Below are 16,045 nucleotides of genomic sequence, written 5' to 3' on the forward strand. Positions count from 1 at the left end.
TATATATATATATATATATATATATATATATATTAATACTTTATACCTAGTGGCGTGGCCGAAAGTATGCTGGTCTCGCATACAGTTGTTTGTAGGTTCGAATCCCGCACTCCTCTCCTATTCCCAAAACTCCAAGCGCATAATCGGGTAAGGGTGACGGCTTCGGCCGAAGTTACGTGTCTCTTGGTGTAGGTTCCTCGCCTTCTAGCCACATGTTGGGTCGGGAGAGAGATTTGTCTCCCTGCTCTCTATTCCCGAAACCCATCAATACATCTGGTCTGTGTCCAAGACATCTGCTAGCTTTAATAACTATATTTCTTCCATAAGGGCAATTGTAATTGTTATTTCGAACTATGTGTTCTTTTCATTATCTGCACTTCATGTATGTTGATTTAATACCAAATAAACTTATTATTATTACTATTATTATTATCATCATTATTATTATTATTATTATTATTATTATGGTGACCGATCCCATACCAATACAATACAGACACCAGTCCGAAGTTACCAGTCAGAGAGACCTACGGGAGATACCAAGGACTGCCACTGTGGGACTGCGAACTTCCACTCAGTAAATTGGATGCAACAGTTATTATGAGCCACATTTTATATTCATGAGTCACGTATTTATTTAATTGACCGTAAATCATTTTAGAACATAAAATTAGGGGAGACTGCAAGAGACCACGAGGCAGTTCTCTTAAGACAACCAATTGCCTACGAACAAGAACTGTATAAGAACAACCAAGTTTCTGCAAACCTTAATATTTAATATTTATGTTTTCTGTATCTTTAAATGTATTGTAATGGTATAGCAAACGAATAAAAACATGAAGCTAAGAGGATAAATACTGGAGCATTTGACGAGAGAATATACGCCTCTACTCCTCGACCGACCCGCATTCTGATGACGTCATATTTCTGGAGGACGAACTCCGTCACTGTACCCTGCGCCCAATGGATCACTCCCCCATCCACCCCACCCTACCCCTCCCTCTTCCCCCACTCTCTGGGTTCATGGCGTGGCCAAGGACGTATATCGCATTAGAAAACTTTAAACGTTTTTTACCTCGTGTGTGTGTGTGTGTGTGTGTGTGTGTGTGTGTGTGTGTGTGTGTGTGTGTGTGTGTGTGTGTGTGTGTGTGTGTGTGTGTGTGTGTGTGTGTGTGTGTGTGTGTATTTACCTAGTTGTATTTTACGGGAAGGGGAGCTATGCTCGTAGTATCCCGTCTTCATATCTCATTTTAGTGTGTGTGTATATTCACCTCGGATCTGCTGCAGCCTCTTTTCGAGACAGCCAGACACCACCCTACGGCAGTGAGCTCAGAGCTCATTATTAGCAGATCTCTGGGTAGGTCTGAGACCACTCACACTCCACACACCGGGAATGCAAGGTCACAACTCCTTGACTAACGTCCCGTACCTACTCGCTGCTAGGTGAACAGGGGCTACACGTGTGTGTGTGTGTGTGTGTGTGTGTGTGTGTGTGTGTGTGTGTGTGTGTGTGTGTGTGTGTGTGTGTGTGTGTGTGTGTGTGCGCGCGCGTGTGTATGTGTGTATGCGTGTTTTAAGCCATGGTTACTAACTTATGGTGATGTTCTCTTCTTCGACAATGTCAAAGTAGACTATTTCCATAAGCTGTTGACATACACTTGGTATACGAAAACAGTAAACAACTTTCTAACTACATTAAATGCGCAGAACAAACATACTCGAAGACAAAACATGGAAGTTAGCTCCCTATTCCCCTAGTTTAGACCCTCCTTACCCCATCCACCCCTTTGCTAGATTCGTCTCCAACGGTCGGGTCGAACAGTCTGAGGTAACGGATCATTTGAATGTCCTTCAGAACTTTGACCGCTCAGAAACCCTAACACCATAATTTCGGACATGTAAGTGACTGATCTATCTCCAATAAAACACTAGATGATCTTTATTTATCAGAAAATCTCGTATCCAAAATTTAGCCTCAACCGAGGCTAGTCATCCACTGAATAAAATTGCGTGGTCCATCATCATGAGAAAAACGCAACCTTGTTAACGAAATTAAGGTGTTTGCCGCGCAATGCGTACTCGCTTTCTCACAACGGACATATTACTGTAGGTCAGAGGTCGCCAGTCCGGAGATCCTCCTCTTTCCTCTCTTCCTCCTCATTTCCTTCTTCCTCCTTTTAATCCTCATCTTCTTTCTTGTCTTCTTCCTTTGTCTATTCCTCATCCTCTTCTTCCTCCTTGTGATCCTCCTCCTTTTTCTCTTCTTCCTCCTTTTGCTTTTCCTCATTGTATTCTTCCTCCTTTTGCTTTTCCTCGTTGTATTCTTCCTCCTTTTGCTTTTCCTCGTTGTATTCTTCCTCCTCCTCTTTCTCTTCTTCCTCCGCTTCTTCCTTATGCTCCTCCCCCTCTGTCTCTTAGTCATACTTTTGCAGCTTTTCTTTCTCTTCTTCCTCTCTTCCCTCCTTTTCCTCCTCCTCCTCCTCTTTCTCGTCGCCTGGCGATATCGTTTCACGTGCGAGGCAGCGACTCAATAAATAGGATCGGACGGAGGTAGGGAGTGTGTGTGTGTGGGGGGGGGGCATCTCTGGCCCTTATATAACTCGGCATTCCCTGATTCGTCGTCGCGAACGAGTGTGACCAGTCACCTCCTAAATATGTACAGTGCAGAAGTTCATCGGCCCCTTTTCGTAGCGTGGGGGATTTTTTATACGATATTGGATAACGCCAGGCGAATTTTGACTCGCATTTCTGCCTCTATGACTATAGGAAGCGAAAGGTGTTTGTTGCTTTACTCTGGCCTAAACCAATCGATTTTATTCACGTGTGCAGTAACCATTCTGTTGTGAAGGTCATGAAGTTAGGAAAGTGACTGTATGATAAATATGGTAAGATACACAAACAAAAAATATATTAGAGATATGCCAAGGATTGTGTCTGTCTGTCTGTGTCTGTGTGTGTGTGTGTGTGTGTGTGTGTGTGTGTGTGTCCGTGTGTGCATGTGTGTGTACGTGTGTGCATGTGTGTGTGTATGCATGTGTGTGTGTGTGTGTGTGTGTGTGTGTGTGTGTGTGTGTGTGTGTGTGTGTGTGAGAGAGAGAGAGAGAGAGAGATTCACATTGGTCTTGGATCACGTGTTGGACTCGTGATCGACAGCTATTTCCCTCTCTGAAGAGAGCTCAGAGCTCATATATGACCGATCTATGGGTAATGATGTGACCTTACGCGCACACACACATCCAACTCCCCGCCCACGAGAGTTAGAGAAACAACTCGCAGAGCAGTAATACTGAAATCATTTCAGCCCTGGAGGGGATTCGAACTCGGACCGCTGTAGTGGCAGCCGGGAACTCTACCAACCACGCCATCGAGTCGTGTGTGTGTGTGTGTGTGTGTGTGTGTGTGTGTGTGTGTGTGTGTGTGTGTGTGTGTGTGTGTGTGTGTGTGTGTGTGTGTGTGTGTGTGTGTGTGTGTGTGTGTGTGTGTGTGTGTGTGTGTGTGTGTGTGTGTGTGTGTGTGTGTGTGTGTGTGTGTGTCTTTACCTAGTTGCATTTACCTAGTTGTATCTTACGGGAAGGGGAGCTACGCTCGTAGTGTCCAGTCTTTGTATTTCGTAGTATCTAGTTTGCTCTTAAAATCATGTATGATTTTTGCACACACTATTGTTTCGTCCATTTTTTTCCAGACACCCACCACTCTGTGTGGAAATCTATTCTTTTTCATGTCCCTTCTATTACTATCGTTTTTTTTCATGTCCTCTTGTACTTCTCCTATCCCAATTTAATAAGTCTTCTCTATCAAGGATTTCTATGTTTGTGTGTGTGTGTGTGTGTGTGTGTGTGTGTGTGTGTGTGTGTGTGTGTGTGTGTGTGTGTGTGTGTGTGTGTGTGTGTGTGTGTGTGTGTGTGTGTGTGTGTGTGTGTGTGTGTGTGTGTGTGTGTGTGTGTCCTTGTGTAAGCCCGTACCGTTTCGGACAAATACTTCTTCAGAGAGAATAAGAATAGAATCATCATACAAATGTCCATATTCTTAGACCACGTATATGATGATACCTGCATAAGTTTTATGTATTTTATAATTTAAGGGCCTTACTGATACCCCTACGGACCAGAGTCACTTAGCATTATTATGTATTTTATCATTTAAGGGCCTTACTGATACCTCTACGGACCAGAGTCACTTAGCATTATTCGATTATTGGATAATAGAAAATATAAAAATAAGTACGTAGATAAATAGAATAAATGTATGAATTAATAGATAGATAAATAAACAAATAAATAAACAATATATATAAATGAATAAATAGATGAATAATATAAATGAATAAATAAATAAATAAATAAATAAGTTATAATGAATAAATAGATAAATAAATGAAAAAGAATAATTATCTCATTTAAACGTCGGTTGGTCCTACCGCTACCCTCATTTCTCATAACTTTGCCTCCCTGCGACTTCGACGCGATTGTTCCCAAGGACAGAAGCATCGAAATGCTTTCAGTTGAAAACGTTTTCCAACAGAAATAACGGCGCCCAAATGGCGGGTAAATTTCTTGCAGCCACCGCCCGCATCTTCGTTACGTTTCTCTTTTCTGTGTGTGACAGATTCGTTTTCGTAGTATTCGGGCCCATACAATTCGAACCTTCTGAGCTTCAGTTCTGTCGTCGGAATCGAGGCGCGATATATTGATTGTTCGTGGCAAGCAACCATCTTACCTAACCCGATAAGAAAATCAACAAGTGTCTTGCAGCCAACTCCCTCTGTCACGTCTGCAATCAGTTGAGCTGCGTAGCAACCTCGATGTTCTTAAAAAAGAATACATTTGCTCCTATTTGTCAGTAAACAATCAGGTTCACCATGTGTTGATGCACTTGCCAAGGTATGGCAGATCCACTAAAGAGTGAGTTTATCCCTTTTTACACATCTGTAGGCAAGATGTGTTATTTTTCCACGTCCATGCCAATAAAAATGTATATTTTGATGAACGATCATTGTTACTGTGATTCAGCACGTCATTATGGTATTACTACTGTCTTCCATTATTGTTGGTAGCCTACTATTAATATTTCTTGTTTCTGTCGTTATACTACTGTACTTATCACTATTGCTGCTATTTAAAGTCTGTATATGGTTGTCAACAATAAATTTAAAGGTGTGTCCATCGATGACATCCACTTTGAAAAATTATCTTCATTTTTGTTGAGGAACATTTGAGATGGTCCTACATCCAAGAATCATAAACATGTGTTATGTATGATTGTCAAACTTCATGCCTGTATCATTAAAGACATCACTCGGTCTAATATCGTTATATATCTGCTGTAGCCTTTCCCTACCATGTGCTCTGGAGAGTCTTAGAGACCTCTACACTTCTTCCATTATCTGGTGACCCATAGGATGCGGCCGGCAAAACCAGCAGCGTTGCCACGTCTAAACCATCTCCAAAGAAAACTGGGGAGACACCGCACACCTGGTCGGGAGCCAGGGCAATGTCGCCTGACCTGAGATACCACATCGTTTAATAAGTCTCTTTTTTTTTTTTTTTTTTTTTTTTTTTTACATGTATAACAATTACTCATATCACCTATCATTTATTGAAAAAATCAATATGCATGTAGAATATGCCATGTTAACATACTTGAGGTACTGGACAGCTTCCGGTATATGCTGTATGTTTTGATTCAGCACGTGACACCACGATAGACAGCACCTTCTAGGTCACGAGATAATGGAAATAGTATAGTAAATTGTTCCAAACTAGGCTGGCCATACACTAGAACCTAGCATGAAGCGGATCGGCGTAGCTTCTCTGACTGATCTATTCGATAGTTTCGTGATATGACGGTCTTGGCAGCAGGCAAACCTGAGAATATTGTTTTGAATGTCTTGTAGTCTCCGGAGCTGGATTTTGGATAAAGCGTTGAGGAATGTCTGGATATTCTATAATGAACCTTACTAAGGCGTTATGTAGGTGGACCTATTATTATTATTATTATTTTTATTATTATTATTATTATTATTATTATTATTATTATTATTATTATTATTATTATTATCATTATCATTATTATTATAATTATTATTATTATTATTATTATTATTAGTAGTAGTAGTAGTATCATTATCATTATTATTATCATTATTATTATTATTATCATTATTATTATTATTGTTATTATTATTATTATTATTATCATTATTATTATCATTATTATTATTATCATTAGTATCATTATTATCATTATCATTATTATTATTAATATTATTATTATCATTATTATTATTATTAATATTAATATTATTATGATTATTATTATCATTATTATCATTATTATTATTATTATTATTATTATTATTATTATTATTATTATTATTATTATTATTATTATCATTTTATGGCTTCTACTGCGAATAATTGTAGCTTTAGCTTCAAGGTGTTGTCTTGTGATGGTAAATCCGTGTTGAGTGATACTGTATCGTTAAATTGCATAGTCCTGAAGCTGTGCTGTGATACTCTTCGATAGGGTGTTCGTGGTGGAACTGATGTATATGAAAGTAATGCGACTGCAGTCACCATTGGTGCACATGTATTGATACACAAGGCTCGTTTCTTGAAGGTAACTATAAAAGGCGGGAGGCAGCTGTTTTTATTTTATAGTATATAGTAAATTTTAGTTTGATGTTGGGGTCAGAAAGTTTGACGTGTTTATTTTATATATTTTTTCGTCTTTACTACACCCAGAGGACATCTAATTTCTTTAGATCTATCCTGTAGTACTGGTCACACTATCTTGTATATGTTTTTCTTTGTGTTATTTATGGTGATATATCTTATCAAGTTCTACTAACCTTACTTATACTAAACATTACCTCCACTGTTGACCTTGTGACTAGACTGCATGGGGCCTCGCACAGGGAAACTGGTGAATGACGTCGGAGTACAAGTGCAACAACACGCCTCCCGGCATATGCACCCCGTCAATGATGATAACGGTATGTGGAAAAATTAAACAAAGAACAGTTCTGGAGCTACCCAGTGGGAAAAAAAAACAGGGGGAACAGTGTGTAAAAACCCTCAAGTCTAAACCATCACCAACATCGAATTGACAAGAATAACCCAGATGCTTATTGATAACGACACCTAATAGACAACACGGTAACATAAGAATATAAGTTTGATGTTGGGGTCAGAAAGTTTGACGTGTTTATTTTATATATTTTTTCGTCTTTACTACACCCAGTGGACATCTAACTTCTTTAGATCTATCCACCCTACCCTCGTTCCTCCATAAATGTTTCCGGGTGACGTGTTATGACCAAAATGATACATGGACTTAGAAATTTACCTCACGAAGACAGACGCACCTTACACTCTCTGGACAGACTTTGAATGCGGGATAATCTAATATTGGCATTCACACGGGTCAAGGATTATGCAAGCAAGGTTATCATATTAATACAGCAGTGTAGGACTCGTAGCAATGGGTTTAAATTGGACAAATTTAAGTTTAAGAAGGAATTAGGAAAGAACTGGTTTACTAATAGAGTGGTTAACGAATGGAATAGACTTAGTAACCATGTAGTTAGCGCTCAATTTAGTTATTATAAGAGAAGATTAAACAACTTAATGGATGGGGATAACAGGTGATAAGGGACATGGAACTACCCAGTGTAGGGCTTATGGTCTCTTGTGGTCTCCTTCGGTCTTATATTCTTATGTTACCGTGTTGTCTATTAGGTGTCTTGGATAGCCGTTATCAATAAGCATCTGGGTTATTCTTGTCAATTCGATGTTGGTGATGGTTTAGACTTGAGGGTTTTTACACACTGTTCCCCCTGTTTTTTTTTCCCCCACTGGGTAGCTCCAGAACTGTTCTTTGTTTAATTTTTCCACATACCGTTATCATCATTGGCGGGGTGCATATGCCGGGAGGCGTGTTGTTGCACTTGTACTCCGACGTCATTCACCAGTTTCCCTGTGCGAGGCCCCATGCAGTCTATTCACAAGGTCAACAGTGGAGGTAATGTTTAGTATAAGTAAGGTTAGTAGAACTTGATAAGATATATCACCATAAATAACACAAAGAAAACATATACAAGATAGTGTGACCAGTACTGCAATATAATTCAGACGAATGTGAAAATGCAAAACAACCCGCAGTCGTCGTGAGCTAAATAACAATCAAGGTAGAAGTGTTGTTATTACTTACATGTTTAGGTCACTTGCAATGAGATGACCTTCGACATTCTCAACGATTCTCCTGACATATTTCTTCTCATTCCTTCTCAAGAGAATACTAGTCTGTTTTTTTTCAGTCTTTTATTGCTCCAAGTCCCCAGCCAATCCGGTAGACTTCCTCATTCCTGTAATCCCCAGTGTCTCACGCGATGCAATGCCATTGCTGGGCAGCTCTTATAGTTTTACGTTTAAAAGTATCCCACATATATTCAGGGTTCTCAAAGGTGGTCCTTAAAGTTTTTCTTTTCAGTCCCGATACTGCAAAGATCAACTCCAAGTCAACTTGATAACATCCTCTCTCCAATATCAGCCTGCAACTCCAAACTTTTAATTTTTAATTTTCAGTACAAAAGAGCAAGCAGGACGGCTATAAACATATGTACAGATGAATTGTATGGACTCTTTATTTGATATTGAGTAAATAAATTAATAAAGTACAACTCTTAATATAAAAACAAAACAAAAATCAGGATTTTTTCGATACCCCCAAGAATCGGTTTTGACAGCCCCTGGAGGTATTGCGGCACTAATATAGGAACACCTGCATTACTGTATACTCTTGAGTATACATGTTAACCTTTCGTTTCTTCAGATGAATTCCTGGCGGATTATATTTCGGTGTTCTCCTAGACTTAACACGCAGTCTAAGTATTGGCACCATAAGTCTATGATCGGTCCTTTAGAACTCAGCACTCCAGTAAGCCCAACAATTCTGTGGAATCCTCTAATGAGCATTAACATCAATGTAATCTATCTCATTTTCCATACCAAGTCCAACGGTGTGGCACCAACAGTCATCAACCGTCTGAATTTAGCAAAATTCAGGCGATAACAGTCAATGTTCTAGGACTATACCTCATGGTCAACATTTATCTCGCCATTATATGGTCCCTTCATCTTAGAGAGTCATTATATTCATTCTAATTTTACTGAGCTCAGTCGATGAAAGGATTAGTCGATTGTCCTTGCAGGTGTGTATAGAATGTTCCAGACGGTTCACGCCGGGCCTGGCTTGAAGGGTTAATTTTTCGACTGCATCAGTTCTAACAGCAGCGGAGTGGGCATAGTGAATTTGAAGGGGGCAGATTGCAAACCTACCCACAACATAATCGCTATGACTGGACGGAACATATATAAATACTAAGATTCACCCTTCCATATACCCCAACCACCACGAAACCCAATGAGTGGAGACTAAACGTTGGGTTTATAACACAATACTCCAAGGAGTTGTGGGAGATTTTACGCACTCACCACGTGGGCACAAGTATGTAGCTGTTTGGCTCAGGATGTACCTGACTCGAAGGTCAGGTCAGGTAGCTCAGCCTATTTACCGCTTCAAGCCGGTTGGCCAGCCGCCTTGGCCTGAATGAGGGACCAGGGAGGCAAGGTGCTAGATAGCCCCGGGGGTCTCCTCAACGCAACAGGGCTGCTACGCACGACAAACTTAGAGTGAGCTAGCGACCAATGCAGTATTTTAACATGGATCTTTTGAAAGGAAAATTTCAAGGCATCTATGCACGGCACTAAACTCAGAATCTGTGTTTCGTTTTGTTTTTTCGGGAGTGCTCATCTAATTGTTTTATTTTATTAATTTTATAATATTTTAGTTCATACTATTCTATTTTATTTCATTTTGCATGTATATATATATATATATATATATATATATATATATATATATATATATATTTATTTATATATATATATATATATATATATATTGATATGTATACACACACACACACACACACACACACACACATATATATATATATATATATATATATATATATATATATATATATATATATATATATATATATCAAAGGCTTTTCCCCCTTACACGGGGGGTAGCCAAAAAGAAAATGGCATAGAAACCACTCCCACCCATTCCATTCCCTCCATATTTTACTGACATTGATTGGATGACCCTTGAACATGGCCATATAGGTAGTCGCTTGATTGATTTTCTTGGTGACAATTACTTAATTCAGCATGTAAAAGAGCCCACAAGATATGGAAACTTACTCGATCTTTTGATAACTAGCCGCGAAAGCATGGTAACTGATGTACTGTAGAAGTCGGTGAATCTGTTGCAAATAGCGATCACAACTTACTCAGATTCAAACTACTAAACAATTTTAGAATAGATACTTGTGCTTCTAAAATACCCGATTTCAGTAAAGCTTAGTTCATAGGACTACGTCAGGAGCTTCAGCTTACAGATTGGGAGGCAAAATTAAACGAAAGGCCTGTAGATCAGATGTGGGAAATATTTCAAAATACGCTCACTAAGATGATTCAAACTTACATTCCTTTTAAGGACAGACGTCCCCCAAATCAGGCTCGCCCAAAGTGGCTCGACAAAGAAACTGAAAAAAGTATTGCTAAAAAGAGACAGGCTTATAAGAAATATAAGTGCTCGGGTGCATCTAATGACTATGAAAGTTATGTATCAATACAGAGAGATTTAAAAAAGACAATAAGAAAAAGAAAACGACAATACGAAATGAACATCGCTGATAAATCCAAAGAGAATCCCAAAGAATTCTATAGTTACATTAGAGATAAAAAGGTTGTTAGGAATCACATTGGTCCACTATTATCTGCTGACGGTCAACTTGAATATTCAAATGAAGGAATGTGTAATATCTTAAACAATTATTTTAGCTCGGTATTCGTAAACGAAACACCTCAAAGTGAACTCCAAACTGAAACCTGTGAAAAGTCTGGGGTAAACTTACTACGGTAAATATAACAAAAGAAAAATTAAAAGGTGTATAGACAAACTCAAAGTTAATAAAACACCAGGGCCTGACGGTTGGCATCCAAGAATCTTAAAGGAAATGAAAAATGAGATTGTTGTTCCATTAGAAATTATTTTCAAGAAATCCATCATATCCGGAGATGTCCCAAGAGAATGGAAGCTGGCTAACGTTACTCCCATATTCAAGAAAGGTGACAAAAAGAAACCAAATAACTATAGGCCTATAAGTTTGACTTCAATTGTAGGAAAAATAATGGAAACTATCATCAGAGATGCTATCGAATATCATTTAGAAAGTAACCGTTTGATAAATGATAGCCAGCATGGTTTCAGACGGAAACGTTCTTGCGTGACTAACTTACTCGAATTCTACAACACAGTTATCTCGAATTATGACAAAAGAAACAATATAGATTTAATATATCTAGACTTTGCAAAAGCTTTTGATACCGTCCCACACGAAAGACTACTTACTAAGTTAGCTTTGCATGGAATAAGTGGTAGCCTATTAGGTTGGACTAGTAATTGGTTGAAAGGTCGAAAACAGAGAGTTGTTTTAAATGGAAAAACTTCTGGATGGAAAAGTGTTGCAAGTGGAGTTCCTCAGGGTTCCGTTCTTGGGCCACTTCTATTCATAGTATATATAAATGATATACACCATGGACTAAAATCTACTGTTTCCAAATTTGCTGATGATACAAAACTGTGCGGAGTGGCAAATGATCACTCAAACCAATTAGATATTCAAGAAGATTTAGATAAATTACAGCAATGGTCTGAAAAGTGCCTAATGAAATTTAACACAAGTAAATGCAAGGTAATGCACATAGGTAAAGATAACAGTAAGTACGATTACAAGTTATTTGGAAATTCGTCAACAAAAGTGGATAGTGAAAAAGATCTCGGCGTAATTATCAGTAACGACCTCAAATCATCCAAGCAGTGTATTTCAGCCTCTGAGAAAGCAAATAAGATTCTGGGATTGATTGCGCGATCTTTTGATTTCAAAAGTCCATCACTCATTAACAAGCTATATAAATCGTTAGTTCGTCCACATTTGGAATATGCTGTTTCCGTATGGTCACCGAATCTCATTAAAGACATTGACAGACTGGAAAAAGTACAACGGCGAGCCACAAAACTGATTCCAAATATCAAAAATAAATCTTACGAAAATCGACTTAAGCACATGAATCCGTTTTCCCTAAAAAAGCGTAGACTCAGAGGTGACTTGATACAGGTCTTTAAGATTTTAAAGGGAATTGACAACATCAAAAGTGACCAAATTTTCACATTGAATGAGAATCAGACAAGAAACAATGGTTTCAAACTGTCCGGAAATAGATTCAATTTGGAAGTAGGTAGAAACAACTTTGCCAACCGTGTAGTTAATGAATGGAATAAACTTCCTGCACAGGTAGTGCAATGTATTTCAGTTCGAAGCTTTAAGAATCATTTAGATAAATACCTAAGTAAGATGCTGTAATGATTATAATTTATGTTATATTATTTGTTTTTGTTTTGTTATAATTTGTCTGTCTGATTTTCATTTATTATTAGTTATATGTCAATTTATTATCATTTACTATTTACCTATTCGTTTATTATCTTAACTATACCTATGCATTTATTTATGTATTTTATTTGTTATTTACATTATTATAGTTTTTATTATTTTATTATTAATATGATTTTTTTTTTTTTTTTTGCATCCGACCTAGATATGGATCAAAAGGTCTCCTGTCGGCATGCTCCGCCTTTGCAATCCTTTGTAATATTCCACTCCTCTCAACCCTACTCCCTCCCTCTTATCTTGGCACCTCCTGGATGACGGGTCATCCCTGCATCCTGTCCACTGCCCTGGGTCAGAAGCAGTGTCGTAAAACACAGCACATCCACAGCAAGGCCGCTTCATAAATTAGGCGACCCCCCCTTTCCGTTCCCTCACGCAGAAAAGGAGAAGACGGGGAGAAATCCCTTCGAGCTGCGTCAATTTTTTTTTTCTCATAACATAGTTCCTCACCCCCCATCCCCCACCAACTCCCCCTCATGCATCACAGCATTATCCATACACAACCCTTCTCCATTCACCCCTATCTTCTGTCCTCTCCCGTCCTTCCTCAACAAACATTCCTCTCTTTTGTAATGCCCGTTTCACCCCATCCATCCATCTCATCCTTGGACGCCCCCTCATATTCACTCCTTCCACCTCCGCCTTCCACACCTCTTTGACTAGTCTTTCTTCACTCATTCTTTCCATGTGTCCAAACCATCCTAATACTCTTTCATCAACCCTATCTCCCAGCTCCCTTTCCACCCCTGTTCTCCTCCTCACCTCCTCATTTCTCACTCTATCTATCCTAGTAACCCCTATCATACTTCTCAGACATTTCGTTTCAAACACATTCAAACTCCTCCTCTCTTCCTCTCTCATGTTCCATGTTTCTGCCCCGTACAATGCTGTTGGCACAATCACTCCTTCATATAACCTTCTCTTAGTATCCATTCCCAGATGTCTATTTCTCATTACACTTTTTAATCCACCAAGGCATTTACTCGCTTCTCTCAATCTACATTCTACCGCCACCCCCACTCCTCCCTTTCCTGCCACATTTGCACCCAAGTATCTGAAACTATCCACTTCCTCCAGTTTCCCACCCTTAATGCTCACTTCCAGCCTGCTGCCACTCTCTCCCCTTGTACATCTCATCACCTTACTTTTGCCCACATTTATCTTCAGCTTCCTTCTTTCACACACCTTCTCAAACTCTGTCACTAACTTCCTCAATCCCTCCTCTGATCCTGCTACAAGCGCAGTCTCGTCAGCAAACAACAACTGGCTTATTCTCCACTTTTCTCCATTTTTTTTTAACCATCTCCAATCCCTGACCCACTACCCTTGCATTCACTTCTCGCACCACCCCATCTATGTATAGATTGAATAGCCAGGGCGACATAATACATCCCTGACGAAGTTCCACCTTTACCTCAAACCATTCACTCTCTCCATTTCTAATCCTAACACAAGCTCTACTACTCTCATAAAAACTCTTGACTGCTCTTAACAGCTTTCCTCCTACCCCATATATCTGCAGTACCTCCCACAGTGTCTTCCTGTCTACCCTGTCGTAAGCCTTTTCCAGATCCATAAAAGCCCAAAAACATCCTTACCTTTTCCTATAGCTTTCTCACATATCTGTCTTACCACAAAAATCTGATCTACATAACCCCTACCTGTCCTAAACCCACACTGTTCCTCACCAATTACTCCCTCTGTTCATCTCCTAATCCTCTCATTCAAGACCCTCCCATAAACCTTCCCAACTACACTTAACAAGCTGATCCCTCTGAAACTACTACACTCACACCTGCCCCCCCTTTCCCTTGTAAAGTGGAACTATACAGGCACTCCTCCAGTCCTCCGGCACTCTATCCAATGAATGGAGTTGTGTTAGATTTTACGCTTCGAGCCGTTACTTCAACTCGTTCTGTGTGTGTGTGTGTGTGTGTGTGTGTGTGTGTGTGTGTGTGTGATTCACCTTGGTCTTTTGATCACGTTTTGTACTCGTGATCGACAACTATTTCCCTCACGAAAGAGAGCTCAGAGCTCGTATGACCGATCTATGGGTAATGCTGTGACCTTACACGTATGCACACACCCAACTCCCCGCCCACGAGAGTTTGAGTAACGACTCGAAGCGCAGTGATACTGAAATTATTTCAGCCCTGGGCAGGATTCGAACCCAGACCGACGTAGTGACAGTCGGGGACTCTACCACTTAGTTGTATTTACCTAGTTGTATCTTACGGGAAGGGGAGCTATGCTCGTAGTGTCCTGTCTTTGTATCTCGCAGTGTCTAGTTTGCTCTTAAATTCGTGTATAGTTTTTGCACACATTATTGTTTGATCCAATTTGTTCCAGATATCCACCACTCTAAGTGGATTTTTTTTAGGTATCTTATACAACTATTCTTTTTGGGTTTCTTTTCGTGTTCCCTAGTATTTCTCTAATCCCAATTTAGTAAGTCATCTCTATCAAGGACTTCTGTGCCTTTCATGATTCTGTAAATGGTCAGCAGGTCGCCTCTTTCTCTTCTTTGTGTGTGTGATCCACCATGGTCTTGGACCACATGTTGGACTCATGATTGACAACTATTACCCTCACGTATGAGAGCTCAGTGTGTGTGATTCACAGTGGTGATTCACCATGGTCTTTGGATTACGTGTTGTATTCGTGATCGACAACTATTACCCTTCCGGAAGAGAGCTCAGAGCTCATATTTGACCGATCTATGTGTGTGTGTGTGTGTGTGTGTGTGTGTGTGTGTGTGTGTGTGTGTGTGTGTGTGTGTGTGTGTGTGTGTGTGTGTGTGTGTGATTCACTGGTCTTGGATCAAGTGTTGAACTCGTGATCGACAGCTATTTCCCTCCCGGAGGAGAGCTCAGAAATCATATATGACCGATCTATGGGTAATGCACACTCACACACACCAACTCTCTGCCCATGACAGTTAGAGTAACGACTCGCAGCGCAGCGATACTAAAATTATTTCAGCCCTGGGCAGGATTCGAACCCGGATCGCCGTATTGGCGGCAAAGAACTCTACCACTGCGCCACAAGTCGTGTGTGTGTGTGTGTGTGTGTGTGTGTGTGTGTGATTCACCATGATCTTGGATCACGTGTTGGACTCGTGATCGACAGCTATTTCCCTTCCGTAAGAGAGCTCAAAACTCATATATGACCGATCTATGGGTAATGTTGTGACCTTACACGCACACAAATCCCAACTCCCCACTCACGAGAGTTGAAGTAACGACTCGCAGCGCAGCAATTTCTGAAATTATTTAAGCCCTGAGCGGGATTCGAACCGGGACCGCCGTGTGTGTGTGTATATATATATATATATATATATATATATATATATATATATATATATATCAACCACAATGCACTTTGATTCTAAACCATCAACGTCGAGGAATTAGAGGAGGCATACATGCAGAAATTGATACATGGTCTCAGTTTCTGCATGTA

Source organism: Oratosquilla oratoria, chromosome 10 (genome assembly GCF_046742065.1).
Source record: "Oratosquilla oratoria isolate Oo_2021 chromosome 10, ASM4674206v1, whole genome shotgun sequence".
NCBI classification, from domain to species: Eukaryota; Metazoa; Arthropoda; class Malacostraca; order Stomatopoda; family Squillidae; genus Oratosquilla; species Oratosquilla oratoria.